Source organism: Mobula hypostoma, chromosome 11 (genome assembly GCF_963921235.1).
Source record: "Mobula hypostoma chromosome 11, sMobHyp1.1, whole genome shotgun sequence".
Taxonomy (NCBI): domain Eukaryota; kingdom Metazoa; phylum Chordata; class Chondrichthyes; order Myliobatiformes; family Myliobatidae; genus Mobula; species Mobula hypostoma.
Window position 1 is genome coordinate 84927455 of NC_086107.1, and position 25334 is coordinate 84952788.

The following is a 25334-nucleotide window of genomic DNA, read 5'->3' on the forward strand; positions in this document are numbered from 1 at the left end:
ATTGGCTCAGGGTGTCTGACCCTCCAAGGGAGGAGTTGCAAAGTTTGATGGCCACAGGCAGGAATGACTTCCTATGACGTTCAGTGTTGCATCTTGACGGAATGATCCTCTGGCTGAATGTACTCCTGTGCCCAACCAGTCCATTATGTAGTGGATGGGAGACATTGTCCAAGATGGCATGGAACTTGGACAGCAACCTCTTTTCAGACACCACCGTGAGAGAGTCCAGTTCCATCCCCACAACATCACTGGCCTTACAAATGAGTTTGTTGATTCTCTTGGTGTCTGCTACCCTCAGCCTGCTGCCCCAGCACACAACAGCAAACATGATCGCACTGGCCACCACAGACTCGTAGAACATCCTCAGCATCATCCGACAGATGTTAAAGGACCTCAGTCTCCTCAGGAAATAGAGACAGCTCTGACCCTTCTTGTAGACAGCCTCAGTGTTCTTTGATCAGTCCAGTTTATTGTCAATTCGTATCCCCAAGTATTTGTAATCCTCCACCATGTCCACTCTGACCCCCTGGATGGAAACAGAGGTCACCGGTACCTTAGCTCTCCTCAGGTCTACCACCAGCTCCTTAGTCTTTTTCACATTAAGCTGCAGATAATTCTGCTCACACCATGTGACAAAGTTTCCTACCGTAGCCCTATTCTTTCTGTTTTTGCACTATTTTTAATTTAGTTATTTGATATAGATTTTAATTGATTTATTCATTTAAATTTTTTTCTATATTATTATGTATTGCATTGTAATGCTGCTGCTAAGTTAACAAATTTCATTCCATATGTCGATGATATTAAACCTGATTCTGATTCTGATTCTGATTCATGTTTATGTACTCATGAATTTGTCTGTGTTTTCTGCTTTTTTTTTAACTCGAACATCTTGTTGTGCTACTTTTAAACTTGAACATGTTGCTGCACTTCAGCAAGTAAGTAGTCACCTTAGGTTTGTTTAGAACTTCCTTGTCACCACTGTTTTGCTTTGGAACTGCACACCATCAAAATAATTGAGAGAAAGACAAGGGGAGACCATAGCTCTTCTTTTTGTACTTCAAGCAAAGAATGCATGTATATCTTGGTGATGTGATAACATAGGCCATTTGTGTACTTTGCACATTTAACCTGTAATGAATGATGTAAACAACAAAGAGAGCTTAATCAAACAATATATTTACAATATTACTCAAATATTACTGAAATATTAAATACACAACATAGTATTCATGGGTTCATTGTCCATTTAAAAATCTGATGGCAGAGGGGAAGAAGCTCTCCTGAAACATTGAGACCGTGTCTTCAATCTCCTGTATCTCCTCCTTGATGGTAGCAATGAGAAGAGGGCATGCCCTCGGTGATGGAGCTCCCTCATGACGGTTGCCTCCTTTTTGAGGCATTGCTTTTTGAAGGCGTCCTGGTTGCTGAGGAGGCAAGTGCCCATGATGGAGCTGGCTGAGTTTTCAGCTTCCTGCAGCTTATTTCGATCCTGTGCAGTGGCCCCTCCATACCAGACGGTGATGGATCCAATTAGAATGCTCTCCGCAGTACTTCTGTAGAAACTTGCGAGAGTCTTTGGTGACATACCAATTCTCCTCAAGCTCCTAATGAAGTAGCCACTGTTGTGCCTTCTTTGTAATTGCATCGATATACTGAGCCCAGGATAGATCTTCAGAGATGTTGACACTCACAAACTTGAAGCTGTTCATCTGATTCCCCGATGAGGATCGGTGTGTCTTCCCTCGACTTATCGTTGCTGAAGTCCGTAATCATTTCCTTGTTTTTACTGATGTCGAGTGCAAGGTTGTCGTTGCGACACCACTCAACCAGCTGATCTATCTCTCTCCTGTACGCCTTCTCGACACCGTCTGAAATTCTGCCAACAATAGTTGTATTGTCAACAAATTTACAGATGGCATTTGAGCTGTGCCTAGCCACACAGTCATGGGTGCAGAGAGAGTACAATTGCAGGCTAAGCATGCATCTTGAGGTGCACCAGTACTAATTGTTAGCGAGGAGATGTTATTTCTGATCCCCACAGACTGTGGTCTCCCAGTGAGGAAGTCAAGAATCCAGTTACAGAGGAAAATTTTCACACACACGCACGCACACACAGACACAATTTATTTATTTATACATTTAAGTGTACTCTTCACACCTATTTGCATATGCATACATAGCTATATATTTATACATATGCATATCTGCAATTTAAAATGCATATTGTTAAATCTTGTTAAATAATTGTTAAATATGCATATATGCATGCCGCAAGATTTAACAATTAGATACCTAAGCATACATTTGCAAACATATGCATATCTTAGCACAACAAATATACAGATATACAGTTTGCGGACAATCCTATTGACATACATACGTCTGTAGAGAATTATCCATATACACAGATACACATATGTACAGACATGATCACAATATGCGCACATAACATTTGAATGTGCACATTGTGTACAATTGGATATATATATATATATACATACACACCCTAGTATATGAACCCTTGGGGGAAGGACCTCAGTTCAGCTGCCAATCACTGCCCACTTCTGCCAACCTCTGACATCAGACAGAAAACACAGCATTAATCTTGGCTTTATTAGATTTAGTTGAATTTGAGCAATACAAAAAAGCACATCTTGCAAACAAGAAGACTTTTTTAAAGACATGATGTTATTGCTGGTGCTATATAAAACCCAAATCCATTAAATTGAAGCATTTCACACATTAGACTGCCAAACTGCATGAGATGTGTTGAGTATGTGTTTGTACAGGCGAGGTAATCTGTCATCCTGCCTCATATGTTAATTGTTACCAGAATCTTATCTACACAGAAAGCTGCAGTTGGTGAAAATGGGATGGTGTCTGTTGCATTACAGTGAAAACTAAAGCATCAGTTAACCCTCAGGAAAACGGCCCGGAAGAGGAAATATGGTGCTGTGATTTTGACTGTTACAGTGGAATCTGTCCTTTCACACTCTCAAACCTGCCTTCTTTTGCTCTCTTCATCAGGCCCAGTTTAAACTTCATCTCCATCAGGCAGACTCTGGGCCAAGGTGACAAACACTACATTATTCTAACAAATACTACATATTAGACCCAGGCAGACTGTGGGCCAAGGGGACAAATACTATATTATTCCAACAAATATTACATATTAGATCCAGGCAGACTCTGGGCCAAGGAGACAAATATTAACATTGTTCCAACATGCCAGAGGTTGTTCACCTTGGAGACCTGCTACGGATAAGGGGACGGCCTGGTGCAACACTTAAACCATTCCCCGGAGCATTTATGAGAACAGGATAAAAATAAAGAGAAAAGATTGTCTTGATTTGCCACATGTACATCAAGACACACAGTGAAATGTGTTGTTTGCGTCACACATGGTGGGCAGCCCACAAGTGTCACTGTGCTTCTGGTGCCAACATAGCATACCCACAACACTCTAACCTTAACCCGTACATCTTTGGAATGTGAGAAGAAGCCAGAACATCTGGAGGAAACACATGTGGTCACAGGAAGAATGAAAAAGCTACTTACGGACTGTGGTGGGAATTGAACCCTGGTCTTACAGGCGGTGATTCTAATCGCTACACTACTGTGCTGCCCCACATTGCCACTCTCACTGCCACTGGTCTCTCCATTGTTACTCACTGTACATGTGATGATGTCTCCACAAAAGTTCTTTAGGATTTAGGCCCAGTAACATTGAGGTTTCTTCCAAGATGGGAAAAGATGTGACTTGGAGGAGAATCTATAGAGAAAGAATTCCTGTCTGTACAGTCAGTGTGTCCTTCCTGGTGGGAAAGGTGCTGGGTTCGAGAGGAGCTATGTAGACTTCAACTTGGAGAAGTGTGAAGTGATTGATGTGAATCGAAGTGGTAGGGCCTAGGCCCAAGAGCGAAAAGCAAACTGATGTTTGGCCGATTTAAGCACCAAGCCAGGTTAATCAAGGCATGAGGGCTGAGGATGAAGGACAAACTGATATTCAGCTCAATGTGCTGTGAGGGTTCACTCACCTCAGCACTGAACTGACTCAGAATCTGAGGCCTGAGCTATTGGCACTCTCCTCAGCACCAAACTGGGTCCATAGCTTGTGGACTCACTTTCGGAGACTCTGCAGTTCACGTTCTGTATGCAATTTGCTTACTTTTTTATTATTTGCATGATTTATTCTTTTTTTCACATATTGGGTGTTTGATGGTCTTTGTTGTGTGGGATTTTGAATGTGTCCTTTTGTGTTTCTTTGCTTTGTGGCTGCCTGCAAGAAGACAAAACTCAAGGTTGCATATGGTATACATGCTTTGATAATAATACATTGAACTTTGAACTTTGATTCAGTTTGGAAAGTTGAATCTGAAGGCAGAGTACAGGGTTAATGGGAGGATTCTTAGCAGTGTGAAGGAAGAGAAGGACCTTGCGTTCCACATCCATGGATGCCTCAAGGTTGCTGCACAAGCTAATAGAGTTGGTAAAAAGCCATATGATGTGCTGGTCTTTATTAGTTAGGAAATTGAATTGAAGCGCCACAAGGTAATGTTGTAATTCTATAAAACACTGGTTAAACCACCCTTGGAGTATTGCCTGCTCTGCTGAGTTCCTCCAGCATTTTAAGTGTGTTGCTTGCACTGCCAGCATCTGCAGGATTTTCTCATGCTTGGAGTATTGTGTCTAGTTCTGGGCACCTCATTATTGGAAGGATATGGTAGCTTTACACAGGGTGCCGAGGAGATGTACCAGGTTTGGAGTACATGCCTCACGAGAAAAGGTTGAGCGAGCTAGGGGTATTCTCTTTGGAGTGAATGAGGATGAGAGATGACTTGATAGAGGTGTACAAGTTGATAAGAGGCATATGTTGAGTGGACAGCCAGAGACTTTTCCCCAGGGTGGAAATGACTAATAATTTTAAGGTGATTGGAGGAAAGTATAGGGGGGATGTCAGAGGTAGGTTTTTCCAAACACAGTGAACCTGGTGCATGGAAAGCTGAGCCAGGCCAGATACATTAGGGGCATTTAAGAAAGCTCTTTGATATGTACATAGATACGGGGCCACAGTTTGAGGATAAAAGGGAAGCCTTTTAGGACCGAGATTAGGAAAAACTTCTTCACACAGAGAGTGGTGAATCTGTGGAATTCTCTGCCACAGGAAACAGTTGAGGCCAGTTCATTGGCTATATTTAAGAGGGAGTTAGATATGGCCCTTGTGGCTACGGGGATCAGAGGGTATGGAGGGAAGGCTGGGGCGGGGTTCTGAGTTGGATGATCAGCCATGATCATAATAAATGGCGGTGCAGGCTCGAAGGGCCGAATGGCCTACTCCTGCACCTATTTTCTATGTTTCTATGTTTCTATGATAGAAAAGTGGGGGAGGGAAGGGTTAGATTGATCTTAGAGTAGGTTAAAAGATCAGCACAACACTGTGGGCTGAAGGGCCTGTTCTGTGTTGTAATATATATTCTAGGGCAATACTGAAATTAGATACACTAACCATGTATCAGAGTGGTGTAGACTGCATTTGTAAAGTTCATCCTGATTTCTCTATTCATTTTCCATGTAAACACCATCTTTCAAGTAACGTCAACATCTGTTGGGCATGGTGGGGGGAAAATGGTCTTTAAAGGGAACAGGTCTGAAATAACCTGCATTCCACTCATTGGAATGCAAATGAGTTCCACTGCATTTTATAATATTCTGATGTCTGGGGGTTTGTTTGAAAGACATTGTAACTGCATTAAAATTGTATCCTTAAGTTCAGGAAGAACGAATGCCTCTTCAGTGTGTTTCAATGTAATTCCATTTGAGTGTCTTGGAGGAACGAGAGTGACTTAGTAACATAGCAATTAGCATGTAGCTTTACTGCAGCCAAGTTGTAAAATCATTGCTCGATTCCCACCTCTGTCTGTGAGGAGTTTGTACCTTCTCCTCATGACTACTCGGGTTTCCTCCGGTAGCTCCAGTTTCCTCCCACATTCCAAAGACAAACGGGTTAGGGTCAGTGAGCTGTGGGCACGTTGTGTCTCCGCCTGACACTTGGCAGGCTGCCCAGTGCAATTCTCACTGAACAACTGAACTGAACTGAAACATTTCACAGTATGTTTTGATGAACATGTGACAAAGAAATATAATTCTATCATAATAAACTCATTAACTCGAAGAATTGAAACTCCTTTCTAGCTGCTTGCTGGTTAACAGCATACACTGGGGCCAGGTAACCCACCAGGGGAGAGGCAGGACAAGGCAACAGTTCAAATATTGACAATCCAGGCTGCACACTAGCACACAAATCTCCCATATTCAATCTGAATCTCCAGAAATATTACCAGCAGCCTCTTCTGTTGGAAAGATAGGGCAGTAAATAGGTTTGGTGCTCTATAAAAATAAACCATTTCAAATCCCAGGAAAAAAATCCAATTTCAGGAACATTTACAGAAGCAGATAAGAACCGTGGTTGACAACAGACAAGAGCAGAAATGTGTCAGTGACTTCATTCATCAGTCTGCAATTTCCCTGGGGACAAGGCGGCTCAGTTTGTTTGAATACACTCCTTTCACCTCTGGGATTTAGTGTTAAATCTGCCACAGACAGATGGAAGTAGGTTTCTGTTGCTCGAGATGCTCTCTTTCTCTCTCTCTCTCTCTCTGTATCTCTCTCTTTCCACCCTCTCTTTCGCTCCCTCACTCTTTCCCCCTCTTTCTTTCCACTTTCTTTCTTTCTCTCCTCTCTCTCCCACCTCTCTCACTTTCTCTCTCTCTTTCCTCTCCCTCATCACACTCTCTTCTCTCTCTCTCTTTCCACACTCTCCCCCTCTATCTCACTCACCAGTAGCCAGGCTGTCTCAGTCCGGTTTACTGAGAATCTATCCGCGGCCATCCTGCTCTTTGTCCCAATTAAATGGACATCATCATCGCCAGTTTGACATTCACAGTTCTTTGATACAAAGGATTAATCACTGGAATCAGGCCACACTTTCTCTGTCAAGGACAGATGGAGGAAAGTCTTAATTCCTCGAGACTCCCCACCCCGATTCTCTTTCTTTCTCTCCCCCCTCTCTCTCTCTATCCGTCTTCTTCTCTTTCTCCCTCTCCCTTGTCCTCTCCTTCCCTCTCTCTCTCTTTCACTCCCTCACTCTCTCTCCCCTTCATTCTCTCTCACTTGCACTCCCTCTTTCTTCCCTCTCTCTCCTTTCTCTCTTTTCTCACTCTCTCTTTCTGCTCTCTCTTTCACCATTAGCCAGGCTATCTCAGTCCAGTTTACTGAGAATCTATCCAGGGCCCACCCCCACCCCCACTGCCCCCCCACCACTCCTTGTCACAATTAAACGGACATCATCATTGCCAGTTTGATAATCACAACTCTCACAGGATAAATCACTGGAATCAGGACACATTTTTTCTGTCACAGCTCTACTACAGGAGATGTTTAATCAGTGGAGATGGATTCGGGGTAGGATTATCATTCGCCCTGAACCAACGTTTTGAACACAGCAACTGTAGTCTCACTGGAATCAATGTGTTATGTGCAGTTCCCTGCATTTATATAGCATGCAGCTTTTTTTTCCTTGGTCGAAACAGCCATAAAATGCTGTATGGAATTTTGTTCCACAAGTTCGGTCCGATGCTTGAACGAAGTGTCACTGTAATGGTGAAGCAGATTCACAGGTTTGGTGAGTGAGACTGGAATCACCGACTGAAAATAAGTGCATTAATCATTTATTTACAAACAGTAAAAAAAATTGACCAAATATTTTAGTTTCCCCAAGTTACACAAACAGCAGAACTAAATATTCAACAAACAGACACTTAGTTGGAAGCGCACACAAAGCATACCTTCCTAATGGTTCCAGGGACAAAGAGAGAGAGGGAGAATTCTTTATAACCCCGAGGTATTTGAAACTGGACATCAGGTGCCGTGGTATGCAAACCAATGAAAGGGAGAGCTGTTGTAGTTGTTAACCTGGCAAATTACAACAGAAGCAGCTTTCGGCAGGCAGATATGCTACACCCCCAGAGCACAATCACACAATGGTTCCTTTGAGAAGCATTGCAACTCAAGTTGGAGGAACAACACCTCATGGTCCATCAGCGTAGCCTCCAACATACCTCTAAAGCTATCTCCTTCAAAACTCTGGGATGTTGTCATCAGCTCCTTGGGATTTTGTAGATTTCAAACACACCAACATTTCAGTCCAATATTTTGACTAATACTGACTTCCTTACTCTTGCCAGCCCCTCAGTTCCCTAGAAGATAGCATGTGTCCTCTTCCATGAAGCCAGGCACCAAGTTATTGTTCCGTTCCTCTGCCATTTCCTCACATCCCACTACAACATCTTATATTCCATTTGAGTAGCCTCCAACCTGAGGATATGAACATCGGTTTCTCTAATTGGCAGTAATTTCACCCCATACCTCCTTTTTCCATGACATTTGTTGTTTTTGTGGCAGCAATGTAGTGCAATACATTTAAAAAATACTATAAACTACAATAAGGAATACAAAGAAATAATTAAGTTGTGCATAAAGAAAATAAAATAGTCAGCAGTACTGTCAAAAGGTTTCAGCCTGAAACATCAACTATACTCTTTTCCTAGATGCTGCCTGGCCTGCTGAGTTCCTTCAGCATATTTTGTGTTGCGCAGATTTCCAGTGTCTGCAGATTTTCTCGTTTGTAAAATAGTGAGGTTGTGTTCATGGTCCATTCGGGAATCTGACGGTGGAGGAGAAGAAACTGCTCCTGAATCACTCAGTGTGGGTCTCCAGGCTGCTGTACCTCCTGGCAGTAATGGGAAATAGACATGTCCTGGGTGGGTAGGGTCCTTCTTGATAAGGTCTTCGATACTGGGGAGGCTCGTGCCCCTGATAGAGCTGGCTGAGTTTACAAGTTTCTGCAGCTTTTACTGATCCACACCAGACCATGGCACAACCAGTTAGAATGCTCTCCACCATGTGAATAGGGAGGGTTTAGGGTGATATGAGCTAAAAGCAGGCAAATGGGGCTAATTTAGATGATGAAGACACGCAGTACTCTTTTATTGTCATTGAGTAATGGATGCATTAAGAAATGAGACAATATTTCCTCCGGTGTGATATCACAAAACACAGGACAGACCAAGACTGAAAAAAAACTAACAAAACCACATAATTATAACATATAGTTACAACAGTGCAACAATACCATAACTTAGAAGTCCATGAGCGCAGTAAAAGTTCAAAGTCTCTCAAATGTGCCACATCTCACGTAGACGGGAGAAGGAAGAAAAACTCTCCCTGCCATACCCGACCATGGTCCGACTCTGAGTCATCTGAAAACTTCGAGCTCTGAACAGCTCTCCAACACTGAGTACTGAGCGCCATCTCTATCTGAGCAATTCGACCTCCATCTCGGTCGCCAACAGCAGGCAAAGCCGGGGATTTTGAGGCCTACCCTCCGAAAGATTCCCGACCACATAGTAATGACAGCAGCGAACGAGCATTTCACTAATTTTTCCAGATGTTCCTCTGTGCTTTCATGTCCGTCTCCATCAAATCAGAATTGTCCATGGCCCCTATTTAATGGATACGATATCATTTTTCACCAGAGGGCTGCGCATGCGTGGTGCGCTGCTTTCTCTCCTCCCTGGACAGGATGAATGTGCTGGGCCGAAGGTCCTGTTTCTATTGTTCTGTGGCTCCATGAGGCCTGTGTGCTTGCTCCATCATTCGATTGTGGACCAATGTCACCCACAATGTTCCCACGGTCACACACAATAACTCCATGGTCACACAGTCATCGAGTCCTGCAACACAGAAGTAAGCCCTTCAGCCCACTACACCTATGCTGACCATCAGGTGTCTACCTATACCAATACTGACCATGCACTCCTGACAACTCCTGCAGCTGGTTGTTCAATACTCCAAGATTCAAGGTTGTTTAGTGTAAAGGGGGACAAAATAACTGTTACTCTAGATCCGATGCAGCACAAAAATAAACACATTAAGATAAGGAACACAATAATAATAAAAACACAATAAATATAAATACATAAGTTAGCTTATGTACAAAGATTGATTGTGTGTCCATAAAGTGAAGTTAGGCACAGGAGAGTCTGTACATAAGGTGACTGACAGGAAATGATAAAGTAGTGGTGGTTGAGGGTGTGGAGGGGTGGGTTAGTGGGTGGAGGTGTTGATCAGCCTTACTGCTTGGGGAAAGAACTGTTCTGAGTCTAGTGGACCTGGTGTGGATGCTATGCAGGGGGACAAAGAGTCTATGAACAAGATGGGTGGGATTCTTCATGATGTTACTGGCCCTTTTAGGGCACCTTTCTGTATTTCTGCCCTTGATGGTGGGTAGGCTGGTGCCAGTGATGCGTTGGGCAGTGCTGGCTACCCATTGTATAGTCTTCCTGCCTGTCACAGTGCAGTTTCCGTACCACGCAATGATGCAGCTTGTTAGGGTACTGCACAGCAATGCACCCAGCATGCACAGCTCTTCAGGAGAGAGATGGATTGATTACCCTGACCCTTCTTCACAGATGACACCCATGGGTCGGGTACCAAACTTGTTTTGAGCATTAGGTTGACACATTATTAGATTAGATTCAACTTTATTGTCATTGTGCCAAGTACAGATACAAAGCCAATGAAATGCAGTTAGCATCTAAGCGGAAATGTAAAGAATAGCGTTACTTACAAAATAACTGTGAATAAAAAGTAAGTGCTACAGCACACAAATATAAAAGTACTGAGACAGTACAATATGGGTGCAATACTGCTTAGCGCTGTGATGTGAGGTTCAGCAGGGTCACAGCCTCAGGGAGGAAGCTCTTCCTGTGCCTGCTGGTGTGGGAGCGGAGGCTCCTGTAGCGCCTACCGGATGGGAGGAGAGTAAAAAGTCCATGGTTAGGGTGAGATGCATCCTTGATAATGCTTATGAAAATGTCACTGTTAGTGCGACACTAAGGCAGATTGGGCATCGGATTCAGAGTTAATTTCCAACACTGTCTGTAAGGAGCTTGTATGTCTTCCCTGTGAAGGCATGGGTTTCCTCCGGGTGCTCTGGTTTCCTCCCATATTCCAAAGACGTACCAGTGAGTAGGTTAATTGTTCATTGTAAATTGCCCCGTGATTAGGCTAGGGTTAAATAGGTCACTTGTTGGGTGGTGTGGCTCATTGGGCTGGAAGGGCCTGTTACACATTGTATCTCGAAGTAAAGTAAACGATAGGTCATGTCACACATGGGGTACGGTGCGCGGTTCCGATTACCCTATTATGGGAAGGATGTGGAGAGTGGGCAGGAGGCTTCTCCAGAATGTTTCCTGGATTAAAGGGAATGGCCTATGAGGAGAGTGTGGAAAAACTTGGGCTGTTTTCTCTGGTAAACAGAGGTTGAGGAAAAACCTGTCGGTAAAATTATGAAAAGTACAGATGAGATAGATGGTCAGAATTATTTTCATTCGAAGGGTAAAAATGTCAAACACTACACAGCATGCATTTAAGATGAGAGGAAAAAAGTTCAATGCATATTGATTCATTTTATTTATTGAGATACTGTGTGGACCAGGTCCTTCCAGCCCCTCGAGCCACACCACCCAGCAAGTCCCTGATTTAATCTCAGTCTAATCATGGAACAATTTACAATGACCAGTTGGACTGTGAGAGGAAACCGGAGCACCAGAAGAAAACCCACGAGGACAATGTACACACTCCTTACAGGCAGTGGCAGGAATTGAACCCGGTTCGCTTGTACTGTAAAGCGTCGGGCTAACCACTACGCCACCGTGCGATGGGAATTGAACCCGGCTCGCCTGTACTGTGAAGCGTCGTGCTAACCACTACGCCACCGTGCGATGGGAATTGAACCCGGCTCGCCTGTACTGTGAAGAGTCGTGCTAACCACTACGCTACAGTGCGATGGGAATTGAACCCGGCTCGCCTGTACTGTGAAGAGTCGTGCTAATCACTACGCTACCGTGCGATGGGAATTGAACCCGGCTCGCCTGTACTGTGAAGCGCCGTGCTAACCACTACGCTACCGTGCGATGGGAATTGAACCCGGCTCGCCTGTACTGTGAAGAGTCGTGCTAATCACTACGCTACCGTGCGATGGGAATTGAACCCGGCTCGCCTGTACTGTGAAGCGTCGTGCTAACCACTACGCTACCGTGCCGCCTCGTGTGGGGCAAATATTCTACACAGAGAGTGGTGGATGCCTGGAATGTGCTGGCATGGATGGTGGAGACAGCAGATATGACAGTGGTGTCTAAGAAACTTTTAGACAGGCTCATAGACATATGGGAAATGGTGGGATGTAGATCATGGGTAGGCAGAAGAAACAGTTTAATTTGGCATTGTGCTGGGCACAGACATTGTGGGTCAAAATCCTGTGCTGTATTGTTCTCTGCTCTCTGTCCTATGTTCAATATTAAAACCTTAATCTCTGGATGAGTAAGCAAATAGCATTATGAAGGACCCCACACACCCTCATACAAACTCTTCTCCCTCCTGCCATCTGGCAAAAGGCACTGAAATATTCCGGCTCTCACGACCAGACTATGTAACAGTTTCTTCCCTCGAGCCATCAGACTCCTCAATACCCAGAGCCTGGACTGACACCAACCTACTGCCCTCTACTGTGCATATTGTCTTGTTTATTATTTATTGTAATGCCTGTACTGTTCTGTGCACTTTATGCAGTCCTGGGTAGGTCTGTAGTTTTGTGTCGTTTTTACGTAGCTCAGTGTAGTTTTGGTATTGTTCATGTAGCGCCATGGTCCTGAAAAGCATTGCCTCGTTTTTATTGTGTACTGTACCAGCAGTTATGGTCAAAATGACAATAAAAAGTGACTTGACTTGACTTGAGTTCTCACGTCATTTACGAAACTGGGTGCCACTTGCAGGACCGGCATTTATCATCTGCCACTAACTGTCCTCAGGAAGGTGCTGGTGAGCAGGCTTTTCAAAACACTGATAAAAACACCTTCTGATGGGGTTTCTATCTGTAAGGAGCTTGTGTGTTCTTAGTGTGACCGTGTGATTTTCTACTGGGTGCTCTGGTTTCCTCCCACATTCTGAAGACGTACAGGGTTAGGGCTAGTGAGCTGCGGATATGCTGTGTTGGTGACATGGTAAAGTAATTGCTTTACAGCACCAGCGACCACCGATCAGGGTTCGATTCCACCTCGATCTGTAGATACCATTGGCAATGCCACCCTTTTACCGACAATCTCTATCTGCCCCTCAACAGAGGCAGAAGTTAGGACCCCACACCATTGTTGGATCTGGAGTTACATTTGGATAGCAGCCAGCGTATCACTTGAAAGTTCCAGATGTAAGACCGGGGTTCGATTCCTGCCACTGTCTGTAAGACCTTGTACATTCTTCTTGTGACCTTGCGGGTTTCCTGTGGGTGCTCCGGTTTCTTCCCACATCCTAGAGATGTACAGCTTACAGGTTAGTAAGTTGCAGACATACTACGTTGGTGCTGGAAGCATGGCAACACTTGCGGGCTACCATAGTACAATCCTCGCTGATTTGATTTGACACATTTCACAGTTTGTTTTGATGAACATTGTCAAATAAAGCTGACCTTTAAGTGTAGAAAGTGCTCCCCCTGTGCTGTTGGTCGGGAGTCTCTCGATCTAGCCCCTGTGACATGGAGTGCCAGGAAATAGATTTCCAAGTCAGGTTGGTGTGCAATTTGGAAATACACTCAGTGGCCACTTCATCTGACAACAGTACACCTGTTTGTTAATGTAAATACCTATTCAGCCAATCATGTGGTAGTAACTCAACGCATAAGAGCGTGAAGACATGGTCAAGAGGTTCAGTTGTTGCTCAGACCAACCATCAAAATGGGGAAGAAATGTGATCTAAGTGACTTTGACTGTTGGTGCCAGACAGGGTGATTTGAGTATCTTAGAAACTGTTGCTCTCCTGGGAGTTTCATGCGCAACGGTCTCTAGAGTTTACAGAAAATGGTGTGAAGAACAAAAAAAACATCCAGTGCACGCTAGTTGTGTGGATGAAAACACCTTGTTAATGAGAGAGGTCGGAGGAGAATGGCCAGACTGGTTCAAGCTGACAGGAAGGTGACAATAACTCAAATAACTACGTGTTACAACAGTGGTGTGCAGAACAGCATCTCAGAAAGCACAACATGTCAAACCTTGAAGTGGATGCCTACAGCAGCAAGAGGTACTTAATAAAGGTCCCACGGAGAGCACATCACCATGACCTGGAGGGAACCAACTAGCGGTGGTGCTCCCAGGTGTGCTGAGGTTCTCCAGGGAGAGAAGATAAAATTAGATGCTGGACCTTCAAGACTTCTCAGTTCAATTCCACAGAAGATCCCCAAACTCACCATGCAGTTAATACTGATTATTGAGCCTCTTTCCTTTGTCAGTAAAACTCTATCCTTTGTGGATCTGACTGAAGCAGAGGACTTGAGTTAATGGAGAACAGAGGCTTAGGTGCTGTTGACCAAAGCAGTGTATGAAGGAACATCCCTGTTTCAAAGGAGGCCTGCTCTCCACTGGACATCACAGAGTCCAGACTTCCACAAAGCCCAGTCATGGCAGACATTGAAATGAAGGACTTTTGTGGTTGTCGGGCTGTCCCAGGTTGGTGCACGTCCATGCAAACAAGGGCCACAAGGAGGCACAAAGGGCCAAACAGTTGGTGCGTTTAGAGTTTGAGCCATGGGGTCCCATCATGACTCCAAACCAAAGATAGAAGATCAAGAGTTGATCAGAAGTTGTAGTCCAATGCTGAACTGAGGAGTTGAAGGACTGTCTGTATGTGTGAGTGATGGGAAAGTGGAAAGACATTGGAGATCTGTCTGTGTGGGGAGGGTGTGAAAGGAGCTTGTTTTGTTGATGCTGTTTTCATTTTTGCAAGTTGCTAGCTGTGTTTATTTTGCTGTGTGCTGTGATTATTTATTTATTGAGATATAGGGCAGAAAAGGCTCCTCAGCCCATCGAGTCGTGCCATTCAACAACACCCAATTTAACCCTGGCCCTGATCGCAGAACAATTTACAATGACCAATTAACTTACCAACTGGTATGCCTTTGGACTGTGGGAGGAAACCGGAGCACCCAGAGAAAACCAACATGGTCACAGGGAGAACGTACAAACTCCTTCCAACCAGCGTCGGGAATTGAACCCACACTGCTGGTACTGTAAAGTATTACGCTAACCACTACGCTATCGTGTCACACAATGTTCTGTCGAGCATTCTGCGTACGCCATGTTGGCACTGGAGTGCGCAGAGACACTTGCACATCCTTGTGTTCTGTTGGTTGTTAATGCAAACGACGCTTTTCACTGTATGTTCCGATGTACATTTCATAAATAAATCTGAATCTGAACACAAGCATTACCTTTGAGGGCTGACTGCATGATAATAGATCCTTTCTTCTCATTATAAAATGGCTTGCAAGGGGATTTATTGAAATGGATTAAAACCCAGAGGAAATAACTTCTTCAAAGACTGAGGCTGTTCTCAAAGCCCGAGCTGCGTTTTACCAGTTGGTGCTGAGAATTAGCCTGAGAGATGGAGGGGATGGAGAAAAGAAGTGTATCGTCCCACAGTTGCAGGGTGTATGTCGATGGAGTCAGGGTTGGAGGCATCCTGTTCCAGACTGACGCTGTACTTATGGCTAATGCAAGACGGCATCATTTAGTAGAAAGTATATGGAGCGATGTTAAAGGTAAGATTTTTCACATAGAGAAAAGTTTTCTTACACAAAGTGGAATGCACTGCCAGGGTTTAACTATTTAGAGATACAGCACAGAGCACAGCTGTCCAACCCAACAACAATTAGCCTACTAACACTAGGCTAATCACAGGACAACCTACAATGACTAATTAACCAACTAACTGGTATGTCTTTTGGACTCTGGGAGGAAACCAGAGCACCCAGAGGAAACCCACACATGGGGAGAATGTATAAACTCCTTAAAAACGGGACCAGAATTGAACTCCCAACTCCGGAACACCATGAGCTGTAACAGTGTCGTGTTAACTGCGATGTTACAATGTCGCCCTGTATGTGGTGGTAGAGGCAGATACATTCGGGCCATTTAAGAACCCCTTAGGTAGGCACATGAATGATAGAAAAATAGAGGGCTATGTGGGAAAGTGGGTGTAGACTGATCTTAGAGTAGATTAAAATGTTGGCACAACATTAAGGGTCAAAGGTCCTGTACTTTGCTGTGATGTTCTGTGGTATATGTTCTATATTCTGAGATGGCATTTATACCGGGCTGGGCTCTAGGCAAGTTGTTCTCAGTGTAAGAACTGTCATGCTTCGGTCTGACCACCTGGGGGCACTGGAGTTCCCCAGGCACTGATGTTCCTCCTCCCCAATTATTAGTTGATTTTTTCATTTGTGTCTGATTTTAGTTATCAGTACACATGGGCCTTATTTAAGTTCCCTCTGTTTTGTTGGTCTTTGCTCAGTCTTGAGTTTACCTGCCCTGTGTATAATTATTCTTGAGTCCTAGCCTGTGGTCTCTGCCAACCAATACACAAGGAAAGATTCTGCATTCCATTCCATCCTCGTCTCTGGTCTCTCCCGAGGGTCCAAAGGGTTAAAGATACAGACCTTTGACATAACAACCCAGTTCAAACACAACCTAGCAACCACCCCTGGTTACAAGAACTGCAGAAGACCGAAGTTATTTCCACTGCTCATGAGGCTCACTGTACACATCATGAGATGATGTGACTATGTGCTCAGCCCATATGAAATAAAGGGATAAGATCTTATGTTGTTGGGTGCAGAATCAGGATATTTGTTTAACATTGTTTCCCAAGCAAGAACTTCCAGTAATATATTATTACTGCAGTACAGCACTGTAGCACCAGACAAGGCTTTGTAAACAAGTTTCAGTAACTGAACCCAGGGCCTATGACTCAGAGGTGAGAGTAGAAAGCACTGAGCCACAGCTGAGTCTTTCATGTGCCTCATAACCGAGAGAAAATACAAATTAAAGACACAAAAATATCTTAACCTTCTGGATACTTACGGTTTTCAGTTGATACCCTCACATTTCAGGTGTGAATTTTGAATTTAATTTTATATTTTGACATTTCACAGGACTCATCTGGAAATCGCATCACTTCTATCAGGTACAGCAGGTGGTCAAAAGAGCTTGGAGGTTTACCAACAGTAATGAAGGCAAAGAGCAGTTAAGTAAGTAACAATTTCTGGGAAGGATTTGATTTCTTTTTAGATATTAAAGGTTTCAGTTTTGTTTTTATTTTTTTGTTCCCAGCATCTGCTGGCTTCTTGTGATTTCCACAGGGTTACAGATAACGAATAAGAACACTGAATGGTGCAGCACAGTACAGGCCTTTCGGCCCACGATGTGTGACGAGTTTTTAACCTAATCCAAGATCAACCTAATCCTTCCCACCTACATAACCCTCCATTTTCCATCATCCATGAGCCCAGCTAAGAGTTTCTTAAATGCCCCTCGCATCTCTGCCTCTGCCATCGTGGCACCCTGTATCTGGTGGGAAGGCATTCCCCACATCCGCCACTCTCTGTGTACCGTTCTATAGCATCAGAGTCGCAGGTTCAATTCCTGCCACTGACTGTAAGGAGTCTGACCATTCTCCTTGTGACCATGTGGATTTCCTCCAGGTGCTCAGGTTTCCTCCCACAAAGATGCGCAGATTGGTAGGTTAATTGGTCGCATGGGTGTGATTGGTCAGCACGGACTCATTGGGCTGGAAGGTCTGACACTGTAAAAAGGTATGTGATCCTTCCTCTGACATAGCCTCCATATCTTCAAGATTCAAGATCGTTTAATGTCATTCCGAGTATGCAAGTGTAAAGGAGAACAAACATACACAGATAAGTTAATAAACTTATAAATAAATAAACATACATAAGATAGCTTCCCGCAATCACCTTAAAATTATACCCCCTCGCAATAGCCATTTTTGCCCCAGGAAAAAGTCTCTGGCTATGCTCTCAATCTACGCCTCTTATCTTCAAAGGCAGGGGATCTGTTGTGAGAAAGATCTATAAGCCCCTTCAAAGAAGCCACAGAAATATATAGAATTGAAGCCTGTCAGAAAGTTTTAGGACTTTTATCAATACATAGATTGGAAATTCAGACAAGGAAGCCAATGTGATCTGTTCTTCGGACTGTGGTTGGGCATGACAGGGAGAGTTTTCTTCCTTCTCCCAGCTGCGTGAGATGTGGGACTTGCTTGCATTGTTGTAACTATATGTTATAATTATGTGGTTTTTGTCAGTTTTTCAGACTTGGTCTGTCTTGTGTTTCTGTGATATCACACCGGAGGAATATTGTATCATTTCTTAATGCATGCATTACGAAATGACAATAAAAGAGGACTGTGTGTCCTCATAATCTAATAATCTAATCTAATCTTCAGACCAGTTTCTTGGAGGCCAGTCAGAGAGGAGGTTGTACTAGGCCACATATTGCACAATAGGAATGGGATTTAATGACTGACACTATGAAGTAACTCTGAGAAGCTGAAGTAATAATATGATTGAAAATTACATTCACTTTGAGGGAGAAGAGTATAGGTTTCACATTAATGTTTAACACTGAAGATCATTTGGATAGGTACATGGTTTTGAAAGATTTAGAAGGATGTGGGCCAAATGCAGCAGAATGGATTAGCTTCAAAAGCATCTAGGTCAGTGTGGATGGGATGGGCTGGATGGCTTGCTTCTGTGTTATATAATTCTTAAATCTCTACGGTTGGTGTGGGAGAGTGCACAAAGGCAATAGATTGCAACAGATGAACAACCACTGTTAAAAAGAAGACAAGCTGTGCAAATACAAAGAAAAACTCTAATAATGTAATAAACAACACTGAGAAGATGAGTAGTTCAGTCCTTGCAAGAGTGTCCATAGTTTGTGGAATTAGCTCAGAGCTGAGGTGAGAGATGTTATCCACACCGGTTCAGGAGCCTGATGGTTGAAGGGTAATAACTGTTCCTCAAGCTGATTTGTTCCTTAAAATGTGCAGTTATTACTATATAGAGTAATTAAAAATCACCGAAGGAAGCTGGGGTGCCAGGAAGCATCTTTGGATGTTTTTGATGGAATAACCTGGTAAGGCTCTGAAAACTTGTGCCAACCAACTGGCAGGGGTATTCAAAGACATTTTCAACTTCTCATTGCTATGGTCGGAAGTTCCCAACTGCTTCAAAAGGGCAACAATTATGCCAGTGCCCAAGAAGAGCAGAGTGAGCTGCCTTAATGAGTATCATCCAGCAGCACTCAAGCCTACGGCAATGAAATGTTTTGAGAGGTTGGTCATGGCTAGAGTCAACTCTTGTCTCAGTAAGAACCTGGACCCACAACAATTTGCCTACAACAGGTCTAAGGCAGATGTAATCTCAGTGGCTCTCCACGCGGCTTTGGGCCACCTAGACGATACAAATACCTATGTCGGGATGCCGTTTATTGACTATAGCTCAGCATTTAACACCATCATTCCTACAGTCCTGATTGAAAAGTTACAGAACCTCAGCCTCTGTACCTCCCTCTGCAAGTAGATACTTGACTTCCTAACCGGAAAGACCACAATCTTTGCAAATTGGAAATAACATCTCCACCTCACTGACAACCAACACTGGTGCACCTCAGGGGTATGTGCTTAGCCCATTACTCTACTCTGTCTACGTCCATGACTGTGTGGCTAGGCATAGCTCAAATACCATTATAAATTTGCTGATGATTGTTGGCAGACTCTCAGATGGTGATGAAAGGGCGTACAGGAGTGAGATATACCAGGTAGCTGAGTGAGGTCACAGCAACAACCTTGCACTCAATGTCAACAAGACCAAAGAGTTGATTATGGACTTCAAGAAGGGTGAGATGAGATAACACAAAACAATCATCATAGAGCGATCAAAAGTGGAGAGAGTGAGCAATTTCAAGTTCCTGGGTGTCAGTGCTTCTGACGACCTAACCTGGTATTGATGCAGCTATAAGGACGACAAGACAGCAGCAATATTCATTAGGAGTTTGAGAAGATTTGGTTCAGAACTTCTACAAAGATACTATGGAGAGCATGCTGACTGGCTGCAACACAATGGTAAGGTGGGGGAGGGGGAGAACAACTGCACAGGACCGAAGTAAGCTACAGAGAGCTGTAAAACTAGTCAGCTCCATCATGATTACTAGCCTCTGTAGTATCCAAGACACTTCAAGGAGCAGTGCCTCAGTAAAGTGGCGTCCATTATTAAGGGCCTTCACCACCCAGGGCATACCCTTTTCTCATTGTTACCATCAGGAAGGAGATGCAGAAGCCTGAAGGCACACACTCAGCGATTCAGGAACAGCTTCTTCCCCTCTGCCATCTGATTTCGAAATGGACATTGAACCTGTGAACTCTATCTCACTATTTTTTATTGATATCTGTTTTTGCACTATTTTATATTAGCTCAACTATTTAATATACAGATACTTTATATATACTTACTGTAATTCAGTTTTTTTTTCTATATTCATCATGTATTGCATTGCACTGCTGCCACAAATTTCATGACATCTGCTGGTGATGTTAAACCTGATTCTGATTCAGATTCTGGAAGGAAACGGGCAGTTAACTTACCTCCATAGATGTTGCCTGAGTTCTTCCAGTGCCTCTTGTGCTACTCCAGATCTGCATTTCTCTCGTGTCTCCATATTACCGTTTAGAGCCTGTAATTAATGCCCAGCTGAATTCAGTGAAGATATGTCACTTTTGTCTGAGGAAAATGGCATCCGGATCAAGATTCTTGAGTGAGGTTTTCATAAAGTGACAAGTTTAAGGCTTTTGTTTCTTCCATTTGAGAATTGACACTTTCACACTTTATAGACTCTTTTTGCTTATTCTGCTTGTCTTATCACGCTTGTCTATCCGGCAATTTTAATATTTTTATCATTGCACATTTTGATTGTTGGAGCTAATATGTTTTTATACCACTCAATCTGATTTTATAATATTCTTTTAACATATATAATAAAATGTCACTTAATTCTCTTTCTGCTTCAACTCACTGATGACATTGTACTATGCCTAAGCTGACTAAATGGTATTGTTCCCTCAATCATGTGTCTCTCATTGGTGGATTATAGTTCATTCCACTCTGTAACCACTTTATTAGGTGCACTTGTGCGCCTGCTCATTACAGATTCAAAGATTCAAATCACACTTACTATCAAAGAAAGTATAAATTATACACCCTTGAGATTTGTTTGCTTACAGGCAAAGCAAGAAACCCGAATAACCCAACAAAAACAAGAAAGACCAAAAACCACTGCTCAGAGAAAGAGAGAGAGAAAAAAACTCAAATCATGTAAACAATAGAAGCAAGGCAACAGAAATCCGAACCCAGATCCGCTCCCGGAGCAGATAAAGTACGTCCAAGCCTCGGTCCCAGTTCACTGCACCAGCAGGGCAAAAAATCACAGCAACCAAATCAGTTCACAGCCTTGGCGCCACGGAGAGAGGAATGAACATTTGCGGGAGAGCGAGTGAAATCAGCCCAACCCCTGCCTGCAGTCTCCCTGGGATAACACTTAAATTGCCCAAGCACCGGGTAGTGCCCCACTCTAGGACCCGGACCCTGTCACCATGATACACTTGGGTTACCCAGCCCGAAGCCATTCTCGGTCTCACCAAATCAGCTCGGCGCTTGGAGCAAACTGCGCTCACACCTGAGTTAGGTAGAGGGGCACCGAATCTCTTCCACAGAGACTCCCCTCCAAATTGCTCGCTCCATCTCCGACAGCGATACCAACTCCGTTTGCACAACACGTTGCGCCTTGCAATCTCCAGCACGGCTCATCCCCTGAACCAACCTTGCCTCCGCCTGTCTTCTTGCTGTCTGTGGTGGTAGTTCACCACAATTTCTTTCAGAAAAGGTGTTATAAGTTATGTTTTTAGTCAGATTTCTTGCCTTTTGAACTACCAATCAGCTTTCGCGTGCCTTTGGTAGCACTGTCTTAAATCGGAACTAATGCAATTATCTTAAGCCAACTGGTGGTGACGTGGCATCAGCACCAGACTTCAAGGCCAATGGTCCTGAGTTCGAAACTGGCCGGCTCCTTGCTTGGCTCCATCCATGGTTTGAGCATCAAGATAGCAACTCGGCCTCATAAAAAAACAGATTAATGCTAAGGGGACAGCAAATGTGCCACAAGGCACGAAAACAAACAACACAATGCAATTATCTAATCGGCCTATCATGTGGCAGCAACTCACGGTCAAGTGGGTTCAGTTGTTCAGACCAAATGTCAAAATAGGGAAGAAATGTGATCGAAGTGACTTTTACCAGACAGGGTGGTTTGAGTATCTCAGATCTGCTCCAGTGAGTGGCAGTTCTGTGGGCGAAAATGCCTTGTTAACTAGAAAAGTCAGAAGAGAATAGTCAGACTGGTTCAAGCTGACAGGAAGGTGACAGTAATTCAAATAACCACACGTTACAACAGAGGTGTGCACAATATATTGAGCCTTCAAGTGGATGGGCTACAGCTGCAGAAGACCATGAACTTACACTCAGTAGCTACTTTATTAGGTACAGGAGGTACAGTGGGTACATAGTAATTGTATGCTAGATGTTATCACACTGCCACTTTTAACACCCTTCGCTGAGGAGTTGGGCCAGTCTCCTCACCCTGACTGGGACACTTCTGATCGCAAACCTCTAAACTCACTTCATCTTTGGGCATAGCATCCTAGACCTCTCCGCTTTGGTCCTGGAGTACAGGAGGGTCGAGAGTGCTGGAATGTGGATTCGCAAACAATCTGCAGGATGATGAAGTATAACCTTTATTTTCTTCTCCTTACACGTGTGTACAGGAATTGACATTAAACAACCTGGATTTTGAATCTCGAACTCAGAGGGTTGAGCAGGGGTCACGATGCAGGTTTTTGACGCGAAGCATCGATAATTCCTATCTTCCCACAGATGGTGTGCGATCCACTGTTATCCTTCATCAGGATATTTGTTCCACGATTTTCTCTTAACTGTTGAGATCTAAGTAAGGATTAATTTATCTTCCCTATTCTTTGCCGGTTCGCCGGCCAGTGGTGGAGTTCAAGGACAGCGGTTCCGGGTACAAATCCGGCCAGCTCCTTACATGCTTTCCATCCATGCTAACAACTCAGCCTCATAAAACACAAGCAACAATGCTAAAGAAGCCACAAGTTTGCTGCCGATGTGCCACAAGGCGCAGAAAGGAACAACAATCCTCTGCCAGTGATAACCTTTCTTGAGCCAGACCGCCAGTGGAACACAAATCAGCAATAAAGTTATAAACTTCCTCTGTTTGAAAGTCTGCAGGGCCTCGTCTTTTCACTGTCCTGTAATTTCCTTACATTCCTCCGGAGAAGGCTATGTGTGCTTCTCCATTTCTGATCTCTTTATGTTATTCTAACAGTTGAGTAGGTCTTGAACACTAAAAATAAATTCCTGAAGTTTTCTTCCTTTCCACTTCACTTTCCTTCTTTGCAATGCACCTTACACTTAGTGGCCACTTTATTAGGTACACCTGTACACCTGTTTGTTAATGCAAAGATCTAGTTGGCTAATCATGTGTCAGCAGCTCAATGCATAAAAGCACACAGACATAGTCAAAAGTTTAAGTTGTAGTTCAAACCGATCATCATAATGGGAAACAAATGAAATCTAAGTGACTTTGATCATGAAATGATGGCTGGTGCCAGATGGGGTAGTTTGAGTATCTCAGAAGCTGCTGATCTTCTGGGATTTTAGTCTCTAGAGCGTATAAAGAGTGATGCAAAACTACAAAAGAACATCCAGGAAAGGGCAGTTCTGTGGGTGAAATTGCCTTGTTAATGAGAGAGGTCAGAGGAGAATGACCAGACTGGTTCAAACTGACAGGAAGGCGACAGTAACTCAAATCTCTGAATGTACAACATGTTAAACCTTAAAGTGGGTGTGCACAATGGTAGATGACCACAGACACACACTCAGTGGCCACTTTATCATGTAAAGGTGGAGCCTAATTAAGTAGCTACTGAGTGTAAAACCAATCGCTTTGGCAAATCCTTAGCCATTTCTCAATTTAATTTGACATCTCCATTCTGAAGCTCCTTGGGACATCTTACTGCCTCTAAGATGCCCAATATATCCAATTTCTGTCAATGTTTTGCAGTAAATCGAACTTCTTGAAGTCAAGGTGGAAGGTATTCCCCAGTTAGGGGAAAAGGTTAGACAGGAAATGCGAATTAAAAACTCTAAGTAACCTATACATTAAATAACATTTGAAAGGGCAGACAAGTCAGGGTAGAACGAAGGGAGCTGGAAACACAGATCCATAGTTCCTTGAAAGAGGTATCACAGGTAGATAGGGTCATAAAGGGGGCTTTTGTCAAATTCCTAAAACTGAGTATTGAGTATAGGAGATAGGATGTTACGTTGAAGTTATATGAGACATTGGGGAGGCCTAACAGAGTATTCTGTGCAATTCTATTTGCCTACCTACCTTTAGGAATGATACCTAGAGGAAAGAATGCAGAGAAAATTTACAAAAACATTGATTAGATGTGAGAACTTGGGTTACAGGGAATGTTTTACAGGTCAACACTCTATTCACTAGAATGTAGGTGAATGAGGGGAGATTTGATAGAGGTTTACAAAATTATGAAGGATACAGATATGATAAATGCAAGCAGGATTTTTCCACTGAGGTGGGGTGAGACTGGAACTAAAGGTCACAGGTTAAGGGTAGAAGGTGAAATGTTTAAGGGGAATCTTCTTCACTCAGAGGGTAGTGCGACTTTGGAATGAGCTTCCAGTGGAAGTGGTGGATGTGTGCTTGGTTACAACATTTAAGAGAAGTTTGGATAGGTACATGGATGGTGGGGGGCGGGGGGGTATCTGGAAGCTGTAGTCTGAGAGTGGGTTGATGGACCTAGGCAAAATAACAGTTTGGCATGGCTTAGATGGGCCGAACAGCTGTTGTTTCTATGACTCTATAACTCAACGGCATTTAGGATCATAGGTTTGTTGTTTCTTTCATGTTCCTCTGTCATTGTTGGGAAATTGGATCGAAACGTGGTGAGAAGTACAAACAATTATCTTCAATTAGAATAATGACACATTTCAATTTGTTGTTTTAATTAATGTCCATTCCTAATCATCCCAAGAGAGGGTGGTGTTTAGCCTCCTCCAGCAGCCACTGAAGTGCATTGCCATACTGCCTTGGGGTCCTTGAGTAACACAACACGGAAACCAGTCCTTGAATCTTAACCCTTGATTTACATGTTTAATTTCCACTAATAAAATGTTGCTTAAAATGGATAGAAACTGTCCTTGAGCCCGGTGG